The following is a 10000-nucleotide window of genomic DNA, read 5'->3' on the forward strand; positions in this document are numbered from 1 at the left end:
AAGATTTGCCCGCATTAGCCTCCATTTCATGCTAGATACAGTCCAGCCGTGAGAATTCGAAAATGATTTATTTATCAGTACTACGATCGTGATTTGAAAACGTCACGACGCGTGCAGCCCGATTTTGTAATTTTCGTAACTTTTGAGAAAAACTCCTAGAACAGCATTCCCCCACCGAGCTACAGTAATCAAGATGTGGTTAGACTAGTGAGTTGTGAGTTGGAGAGTAGAGTCTTATATGAAACCGATTACCTATTACGTTTAATGACGCTTATACCAAAAGCCATCTTTTTTGAAAGTTCGTTGGTATGACACTCCCAAGTAATATTTTAGTCAATATGTACACCTAAGGATTTTACATTCGAGACTTGTAGGAAACTGGTTGATTGTGGCAGAGGCATTTGCTGTAAAATGTAATATCTTTTGCTTGGAACCAATCAGTAGAAATTCAGTGTCATATTTAAAGTTAGTTTGTTGGCTGAAAGCCACACACAGATGCTCTCCAGATCAAGATTAATATAACCATTTATTTCATCAGCATCGCTACCAGCAAAGGTGATGCTAGTATCATCGGCGTACATCCTTGGTTGGGAATGCTGGAGACAATTAGGAGATCATCTATATATAATAGAAATAAAGTGGCCTAAGAATCGTTCCCTGTGGAAACCCACAGCGAACGAAAATTTGGACGATTTATTACCGTTTACTAGACACATTTGTGTTCGGTTCTTTAAATAAGAACAGAACCATTGATTTGTGGAACCCTGACTACCATAAGCTTGTAATATTGACGGAAGAATAGTGTGGTCCACTGTATCGAAGGCCTCCTTAAGTTTTAAAAAATAACGGCGTTAATAAAGACCTGTTATCAGTCGCTTCAATCAAAGCAGTGACTGTAAGCGTAAACCAGGGTGATGTCTACTGAGAAGATTGTTTTCATTTAGGCCCGGGCATTTAGATAACGATACAACTGATTATAAAAAATTCCCTTGAAAACCTTGGCCACAAACGGGATAATCGATATCGGTCGATAATTAGAAGGATCACTCCTACTTCCAAATTTGTTAAAAAAAAAAAAGTGATTCTTGCATTCTTCCAATCATCGAGCAAAACACCAGTGTCTATCGATTGATTAAATGTCTTAGCGAGTGATCTGCAGATTAAATCTGAACATTCTTTTAGAAGTCTGGCTGACACAGAATCAAGACTTGTCGCCTTTTGAGTTACACGCTGGAAACTAAAACAAATGCTGCTATGGTTTCAAACTCATTGAAGGAGGTGGCAACTTCTCCTGTATCCCCCTGGACAATTCGGGCCCGAATTCTGCGAAAAAAAATATTAAAACCATCTGCGATTTCGGCTGAATTAGTTATTCTCGTTCCATTGATCTCAAGCTCCTTAATTGTAGCTTTATCTGATTTGCGGCGTGTCACCTCATTGATAGTTTCCCATGTTTTGCGCGGAATTCCGTTGTAACGAAAGTAATATGTTGTGCAGTTAATTGTGCTTTTTCTAACTATTTTGAGACGAATTCTGGTACGTATTTTCGAATAAAGTGTGAGAAGACGTCAAAATTGTATTGATAATGTATTTGTTTATGTTAACTTTGCGAAAAAAGGCTTTCAAATTGGTGGCAGTCGTTCGACAGGGTAGACTGACAAAAATGTCATTTACGCACAGAAATGCACAGCTTCCACTAAAAAGGCAAACGATTGTCAGGATAGCACAGTATTGACTGTCGCGCGTACTGCTGGCGCAGGTTCCGTATGCACGGAAGAATGCATCGTAAATTCGGCTTTTGGTGAACTATGAACACTGAATTTGGTCAGTCTTGTCAATGTAGCATTTAAATCGTTAAGTGTGACATTTCCGTTAATCCTAAAGATATGATACACTCGAATAGCACTATATTAACATTCTCTCTGTGTCATTAGCCAAAGGAAGCTTTGTCAACTGACATTAAAACTGGCACAACTATCATAGTCGGTAAAATACAGATGCTCGTGTCGGGTATCGGAACCACTATCTTCGCCTTACTTCAGCACCGTCTGTGACCGTTTTTAGTACTGCTTATAAGTATGTACAATGCTCTAACCTACTGTGCTACGGAAGCAACGGCGACTACATGTGAAGTGGATTCTCCCTTTGGCCCTTCAATTGTCTTTCGATCGTTCTTTCCCACAGCGCTCATGACAGTAATTATAATAGTTTTGCAGCATCTCAGGATGATCAAGCCCGAAATGCCCCTCGCTCAAGAATCGAACAGACTTGGTGAGCTTCACTGAGCCCAAGCATGCCACTGAAATATTGTTCTTTAACGTTCCTCCAGCAATCATGTCGCCCGGAGCCCGGCTAGCTCAGTCGGTAGAGCATGAGACTTTTAATCTCAGGGTCGTGGGTTCGAGCCCCACGTTGGGCGGTTCGTCTTTTTATTGGTTGACTAATGCTCTTGTGCCCATCTCGCGGAAGTCATCAGTTTTGCTTTTCACAGAATAAAAACTTGAATTATGGCCAGGGAGTCACGGATTTTACAATATGACTTAAAAGCAAAAGTTAGGAATCCAACTGACCTAGGGTAACAGAAGTAATAACACTTGTAGTTCCTACTCAGTTTCCACAACTATTTGGACCTATCGTGACCTGCCACAACGTTACATCACTGAAAGGACCTTCAGTTGAAGCTTTATGATAGAAAGGTATACAAATGGACGACGTTGCCCAGGAGATTGTCACCAGAGTTTAGTTAAAGAGAGGTTTTGCTGATAACTTGATGAAAAGTGAGATGCTACAACAAGTTGCAAAAATAGTGGAGACACTTCGCGTTCTTGGGGCGTTATTAATTTTCCTTTTATCTCTCACAGTGCAGCCCCCCTCCCCCCACCCCCCTTCCTTATCAGTGTTGCTAGCAAGACAAAAAAATGTTGGAAACTTAAGTAGTCAACATTGAAACGGGGAGAGGGGAGAGGAAGTGGGAAAGGTTTAAATTCTAGAAACGGCGTGCGTTGGAAGCTAGAAAACGTGTTTTTTTAATGAAGGTGTCTCAACAATTTTGCAACTTGTTGTAGCTTTAAAAAGAGGAGTCATCGGTCCGTGTACCTTCCAAGGATAACTTCCAAATCAGACTCAATCGAGTAAGGTTGTTCCTCGAAACTCTAACCGAAATGAGTGGAGGGGGAGCCCAGGATAATAGGGGCAGGAGGGGTACGGGAGGAGGGAGAGGAAAGGGCGAAATGCGGGAGTCCTAAGAGGACGGAATGCGGGAGAGAAATGCAAAACGGTACTTGCTGTCATTTATTAATGCGTTACAATGCTTTAAAAAAAACAAGAACCCAAGTGATATCTGACTTGCATTAGCGTCTTCTGAGCAATCACGCAAACAAAAATTCGCCCTTGAGCTCAAAAACAGATCACACCTAACGTCAAAAACTTGTAAAAATGTAAAATACATACGAGTGCATCAAATAAGAAAGCTTATTCTCAGCTATTCAATGTAGCTAAAACGTTTTGTGATTAAGTATTTGAATATTGCTTGCACTATATCAGTCATTTCAGCCGACTATGAGCCGCGGCAAACAGTAATTTGAAGCTGGTCAAAGGTTATATGCGCACCACTATGACAAAGGAAAGATTGTCGGGCTTGGCTATGAAGAACATTCGGAACCCTTCCTGTTAGATACTGATGCCAGCATTGTTGGTATCAAAGCGGTACTCTTTCCCAAGTGTGCGACCGTGAAGAACGTGTCATTGCCTACTACAGCCATGCCCTCAGTAAACACGAACGCAATTACTGTACTACTAGATATGAACTTCTGGCAGTTTTTAAAGCCATTGAGCACTTCCATCCAACCTCTATGCCAGACACTTCACTGTCAGAACTGACCATGCTTCTATCCTTCAAAAACGTAGAGACAGTTAACGAGATGGTTGGCGGAACTGCAGACCTATGACTTTCCTATTACTTATCGAGCCATCAGAAAGCAGACGTATTATCGCGACGGCCTTGCTTTGATACAACCTTCATACATTGCCAACAAGTCATCAGGAGGATACCGATTTTGGTCGGGATGGACAAGGCGGCGGGTAATTTCCTCCAAGCCAACGGACTCTGTCCGCAGTGTCCAACTCCCTCAAATGGTTTTGTTTTTGTTCTTTGTTTCCTTAGCTGTATAGTTTATCTCGTTAGCGTGAATTATTTGGTGTTAAAGTATGTCGTAGTCAACAGTGTAATTAGTACCTTAAAAGAATAGTTTGTAAGTTTATGTGTTCTTAACAGTCTCCATTGTGAAAAAAAAAACTATTTTAACTGTAGGATTGTAATTGGCGTGTTTAAACAATAAGTTTGCCAGTAAGTGTTAATTGTAGAATAAATTATTATGTGAAGATATAAATGTAAGTAATGTCTTGTAAGGGTGTAGTGGTAAACAGTTGAGGGAAAGTTGACAAGAGGGACGGCAAATTTTAGAAGAAAGTGGAGAGCAGAATCGCTCAAACAGTCAATGCTGAGAGTCTTCAGCATACCCCAACCGTATATTAAGACGAAACCCCTTTGTCTAAGGTGGAGGAACGAGCGAGTAGAATATTATTGTACGGCTCTTTACTGAAAAGGAAAACGGAAAAGCTGATCACCGGAGTTGACAAATTAGAAACAAGTGTCGTAAAGTCCGACAAAGATAGAAGGCGCCGGAGAGCTAAAGCAGAAGTGGACCGAGAAGCAGTTGGTTTGGAGTTGCATTCTTCGCTGAGGTTTGTTGTTTTGTGGATTAGTCGGTTTGTTGGGAAGGGGTTTGGGTTTAGTTTCTTTCTTTTTTTTCTTTAGGTTTTTGCTTCTTTCCCCGGGCCATCCTGGCCCACGTCACAACGACATACTGCGTGTGAACACAATCTCGAGGATCATCCTAAAGGAACGCTGGAGAACGTCCAGATGGGCTAGCTGTTGCACACCTTGACTCCCTGGCTCTTGGAAATGACGGTTTGCTCTGCCATCGATGGGAATCTCCCGAACATGGTTGGGTGACGTGGCACCTGGTACGTCCTACCGAACTTTGCGCTACTGTGCTAAAACGCCTGCATGACAGTCGAGTGAGTGGCCACCTGGGGGTCTCTAACAGCTTAGGCAAAGTCTGTGAAAGAATTTATTGGATCTGCTATCGTCGTGAGTATGAAGAAGTGTGCCACAATTTTGACCCTTGTGCTTCCAAAAAGGGATCAAATGTGAGCCAAAGATCACCACTGCACAGCGGCTCTATGACATTGTAGAACCCATAGAACGAGTGCCCACTGACGTCCTCGGCCCACTTCCGAAAACCAAGCGTCGCAACAAATTCGTTTGATTGCTACGGATTACTTAAGTAAATGGCCAGAGGCTTACCCTCTCCCGAACCCGGAAGCAACTACGGTGGCTGATGTTTTAGTGTCGCAGTTCTTTAGCAGATTTGGCGTACCCGCTAAGCTCCATTCCGACCAAGGTTGAAACTTTGAGTCTCGCGTGTTTCAGGAGGCTTGTTTCTTAATTGGAATCCATAAGGTTAGGACAACCGCCTTGCATCCCGAGTCTGACGGCATGGTGGAACGCTATAACCGCACTCTAAAGAGTCATCTGGCTGCCTTCGTAAACGTTCACCAGGGTGACCTGCATTTACCGCACGACGACTTGGAAAATCAAAACTACGCCGAGGACACTCACAGCTTAAGTTCTTCCGTTGAGATTGCCCACGACTTTGCCAGTTATCACCAACAGATCAGCAGCCAGAGGATGAAAAGGCGTTACGACACGCTCAGTGTGCCCTCTATCTTAATTAAGTAGGGGCGCAATGGTGTGGTTGCACAATCCTCAGCGGAAGAAGGGGTTATCGCCCAAGCTCAGGCGGCCGTGGAAGGGGCTATATGTTGTGTTAGAACGCATCAATGATGCCGTGTACAGAATCCAGAGAAAAACTCAGGTAAGACCGAACGTTGTGCACAGAAACAGGCTGTGGACGTACCGTGGCACGACTTGTGCCTATTAGCTTAAGGATCAGCCTGTCGAACGGCGAGAGATTGAACTGTGGATACGAATTGGAGTAAAGATATGATCCTTACAGTTACGTGAGAATTTTTTGGCAATTGCGAAGAGAAGCCTTAAAAAAATAAGGACTTCAAAAGGGTTTGAACCTCGCGATACCGGTGCGACGCTCTAACCAACTTAGCTATAAAGCCACTGCCGTTGGGAGCTGGACATTTGTGGGTTTTAATGTTTCCGTGATGAATTAATCAACAGTAAAATGGAGCACCAGTAGATGTAAGCTCTTCTTCCTAATTCTGTGGATAACTCGGGCAATAAGCACTTATAAATTAGAGATTTTTGATGAACGGATTTTCCGCTATTTTGGGGACAAGCTAGATTGCAATGTCCCCTTCTTCAAAAGAGACTTATTAATCAATCCGCATTCCGGATAGCAGCGATATCGGTTGAGATCCGCTGAAATTCAACCCAAATACCAAGACAGAGATGGTAGGACTGGATAACGTCAACTACGCTAGGATAACTCTTAAGTGAAACAATTGGCATTCAAACACACACACAGCCTTGTTTAGGCTGTCGGTGCCAGAATGGCCGAGCGGTCCAAGGCCCTGCGTTCAGGTCGCAGTCTACTCATGTAGGCATGGGTTCGAATCCCACTCCTGACACGTCATTGTATTACGCTCTTCAAGTGTTCAAGGGCAAACGAATCATGCGAAAATACATTCGTCACGTCTTTTTAAGCTAAGCACTATTTGCAAGTTTGAAAGGGCAAATATAGATTTAACTTGACCAACATTGTTCATAAAATGGAATCCAGGCGAATGATGTACGTGACATTTTACATCAGAAGTATGATTAATATTCGCAATTATTGGACGATTTTAAGTATACAGTGTAAACGTTTGTGCAAATGGATATCGAGAAGAAGCGAGACACCAAAGCGATTAACAATCTTCAAGTTCTACCATATGAAAGCCAACTCATTCTTGCATGCAAAACTCTATTAGATTTCTTAACCAAAATCTCATGCTTTATTCCGTTCTTAGCTCATTTTGGACGGCTGCACGTACAATACCTGGATCCAGATGGATCTCGACTCAGCTGGGCCCACCAGCAAAGGGAAATATCGCTTCTGTGCCTTGGCCTTGAAAATCCGTATGGCTCAAATGTATTCCATCTGGGAAGCAAGACAGCCCCCGTGGCGCAATGGTCTAGCGTGTTGGACTTCTAATTCAAAGGTTGTGGGTTCGAGTCCCACCGGGGGTGGTCCTTTTGACTTCATACGCCACCTATTTAACACTTAAGGACGGTGCCTACTAATTCGCAGGTATTTTTCCGCGGTTTATTGAATATGCGGGAAAAGCAGATCATAACAAGTGTTATTGAAATCCAAAAAGAAAATTGGGGGTAACCACGCATTTTTCGAAGATAATTAATCAACAATATTTGGAAACAGGTTTAAAATACAATGCAATGTATGGCGTTTTTGTTAGATCTAGAACTCCGCCAGAGGACTGGACACTGTGTGCGACGTCATGTGACGTCAGCGAGAGAATCATGTGCTTTTGAAAGATAGAAAGAGAAGTTTTGAAGCTAAACAGTTGAGTTAAAAACTGTAGATATACACGTGGAATAATTCAAGATCGTGTGGATTTCTTGTGTAACCTTTTGGGTGCCTGTCCGGGAGAAATTGTGGAAGAAACTGGATGGTTGTAACTGTTTGGATGGTCGATTGATCACTGTGTACGAGGACTTGAGTGTATCGCCGCCATTACACCTCGATTTTGTGTTTCGATGGACAACGTTTTGTCGACCAGGATGCAACGGGTTGTAGTTTAAGGAAACATGTGGTGTGGACGGCTGATCATAAGATAGTGGGGCGCAGATTCGAGATCAGGGAAGGTAGGAACGCTGTTTTATTGGATTTTATGTATGCTGGTTTCTGATCGTGTTGTTTATAAGTAAAAGCAAAATGGCGGAGGAGAAACTGATTCTTCTGGATCGCAAAATTTTGTCGTTGGACTTGAGTAGTTTATGTGAATTTACTTTTCATGCTAAAGTTGAAAAGTCGGCAGTAGAGGGCAAGAGGAAAATAAGTGTTATTCGGGCCATCAGACGAAAAATTGAGGATTCAGTTGAGGATTTGTCCGACGATGATCAAATTGAGTATGTCGATGGGTTAATCGCACATTTGGGCCCACCGCCATTCGAGGGAATGGAAGATAATTACGGCCAAGAAGAATTAGAAAGCGTAGGCGACCTAAAGAAACTCAAGGAAGAACTGGGTACATTAGAGTATAAGCAGCAACAAGTCGTGGAAAAATTGGCAAAAATCCAGAAAGAAGAGCTTACTGAAGGACGAAGGCACGATTAAGTTTCCTGTTAAAGGGGTTGAGCAAAGCATATTCCGCAGGAATTTTAAAATACAAGGAATGGTAGGCGACCCTGGCCAGAAGGATAAGCTGGGTTATCAAGCTCTAATATCCCAAATAGAATCAGGGCTTGCCAAGGGATACTCGGATAAGGAAGTAGTTAGTGCCGTAGTCCGTGCTATACAGCCAGGCCTGCAACTAAGAATCTATCTAGAAAACATGACTGACCTAACCCTGCCCAGGCTGCGTAAGATTCTTCGCTTCCATTTTCATGAGAAAAATGCTACAGAATTTTACCCGTGTCTAACAAACATTGCCCAGCTGCCCAATGAAGACTCGCAGCCATCTTTGATGAGAGCACTCGTGATTAGACAGAAGATAATTAGTGCTTCAAAAGAGTCTGATAGTGGGGTTAAGTATGATGCTTCCTCAGTGCAAAGTTTGTTCCTGCGTGCCTTGGAAACTGGTCTCGCTGATGAAACCATCCGTACAAAAATAAGACCTCTCACTCAAAACCCAAACGTCGCAGACGAAGACCTCATTGGAGCAATGAGCCTAGCCATATCGGCAGAAGCCGAGTGAAGTAATAAGTTCAGTCTTACCAACAGGAGAAAGTCTGCAAAGGTGTTCACCGTTGAAAGTGCAGTAGAACCAAACACAAGGAAAGAATTGCAGAAGGACTCACAAGTCCTAGCTACACTGAAGGCTGTACAAGCAGAGCTGGCCACAGTGAAATCGGAAGTTAAGACCCTCCGGGAAGTAGCAGGTAACCAGAAAGCAGACACTATGATACCTAGTCATCATGGTGGGGGTGGAGTGAAAGCTAGAACAAGACAACCTGGTTGCCAAGAGTGTAGAAGGAAGGGCGAAGGCGACCGATGCCCACATTGCTACCTCTGTGGTGGCTTGAACCATATTTCATGCTACTGTCAGACCAGGCTCAGAAGTTATCCGGGAAACGCAGCCAGGCTACCCCCGCGGGACAGGGAGTAGCCTTGCCAGAGAAAGAGAAGTCCCACCAGTGTAGTTGTTGCCTGAAGCCCGATTGCCACACACAGTTACTGCAGTGTTCAGGATGCCATTCTGTTTGGTATTGTTCGGTACGTTGCCAGAGGGCTCATTGGCCAAAGCATAAAGTGTTATGCAAAGCAATCAACGAAATCTCTGAGAGAGAATCGTTTAAAGAAAAAGGGGTTAGGAGATGCCCAAGACAGAGGTGTGTATGCTAGTCACATCACTCCCAGGCAACAGGAACGCATAGTTAAGGTGGCGGGAAGAAAGTGTTTGGTAGATTGCTACCTGGATGACATGGCTACAAAAGTCTTATGGGACACAGGAGCCCAAGTGTCAATTGTTTCAGTAGATTTCCTGAAGAGCCAACTACCAACAGGCAAAATAAGGGATATTGAACACTTCCTTGGTACAGATGGGTCCATAAGTTTGCAAGCAGCAAATGGGACGAATATTCCTTACTGTGGATGGGTAGAGATTGGTGTAAGGTTAACAAATAAAAATGAGACAGAAACTAGGGTTCCGTTCTTGGTGACAATGGAGAACATTGAGCAGCCCATCATTGGTTTTAATGTTATAGAATTAATGGTCAAGAGTACTGAAGGCAAAGAAGATG

General features: G+C 43.2%; 2 non-coding genes across 2 annotated transcripts; both read left to right on the forward strand.

Annotated features, from left to right (window-relative positions):
* The first annotated feature begins 2346 nt into the window (after window positions 1-2346).
* Trnak-uuu (transfer RNA lysine (anticodon UUU)) lies at window positions 2347-2419 on the forward strand. Its single transcript has one exon. It is a non-coding gene; the product is annotated as a tRNA-Lys (tRNA).
* Window positions 2420-7193: 4774 nt separating this feature from the next.
* On the forward strand, window positions 7194-7267 carry Trnar-ucu (transfer RNA arginine (anticodon UCU)). Its single transcript has one exon. It is a non-coding gene; the product is annotated as a tRNA-Arg (tRNA).
* Window positions 7268-10000: the final 2733 nt, after the last annotated feature.

This window comes from Montipora foliosa, chromosome 4 (genome assembly GCF_036669935.1).
Source record: "Montipora foliosa isolate CH-2021 chromosome 4, ASM3666993v2, whole genome shotgun sequence".
NCBI classification, from domain to species: domain Eukaryota; kingdom Metazoa; phylum Cnidaria; class Anthozoa; order Scleractinia; family Acroporidae; genus Montipora; species Montipora foliosa.